This window comes from Rhinopithecus bieti, unplaced genomic scaffold, assembly GCF_001698545.2.
Source record: "Rhinopithecus bieti isolate Rb0 unplaced genomic scaffold, ASM169854v2 scaffold_32012, whole genome shotgun sequence".
NCBI classification, from domain to species: Eukaryota; Metazoa; Chordata; class Mammalia; order Primates; family Cercopithecidae; genus Rhinopithecus; species Rhinopithecus bieti.
Genome location: NW_016814432.1, coordinates 2108724 through 2109427, shown reverse-complemented (window position 1 = coordinate 2109427; position 704 = coordinate 2108724). Strand labels below are relative to the sequence as shown.

Sequence of the window (704 nt, the reverse complement as noted above, 5' to 3'; positions counted from 1 at the left end):
TCCTCCAAGCATGCGCCTGAAGTGACCAAGGGAAATGAGGGCGGAGGCTGCTGTTGCCTGGTGGCCTGGGAAGGGCCAAGAGCCACGGAGCTCTACCTGCGCCTCCCCAGCCCGGAGAGGGAGGAGAGAACGTGCGACCTCAGCACAGAGCACGGTAGGGGAGGCGGGGCTCGGAGATGGCGCCGCGCTCCCGCTCCCGGATGAACAAGGAAAGCGACAGGGTGAGTCGCAGGGCACGGTGTGGGATGAGTCACCGAGAGGGAGGCACGGACTCCGGGTAGCAGGGGGAGCCGAGCGGGGAAAGACTTGCATCGGGGATGTGAGCTGAGCTACACCCAGACGAAAGCGGATTCTGAAAGCAACAGGCACCGCCCGTCCTGCCAGGCGGCTACTTCCTGCGCGGAGTGGGAGACCCAGGCCAGCCCCAACCCCGGCCCACCCGGGATGAAGGGGGCTGCGGGAGCTGCGGGGGGGCTCCGCCGGGGAGGACAGTTCCAGGGTCCATCGGCCGCCGCCCACTCCCGGGGGCGTTCCTTCCTCCCAGCTGCGCTCGGAGCACCTGCTGCCCGGCAAGAGCCCGCCCCCAGCGCCCAGCCCGCGGCAGCGGAGCGCGCCTGGGCGCCCTCGGACGGGCCGGCAGCCCACGGTCGGCGCCGCACTGCCCCCTGGTGGCGGAGCGCTCCCTCGACCCGGCTCGCCACGCC

The 704-nt window shown here is 71.4% G+C and overlaps 1 pseudogene; it reads left to right on the top strand.

Annotated features, from left to right (window-relative positions):
• The first annotated feature begins 444 nt into the window (after window positions 1-444).
• LOC108514216 (uncharacterized) overlaps window positions 445-704 on the top strand; it is an 11915-nt pseudogene continuing 11655 nt past the window's right edge.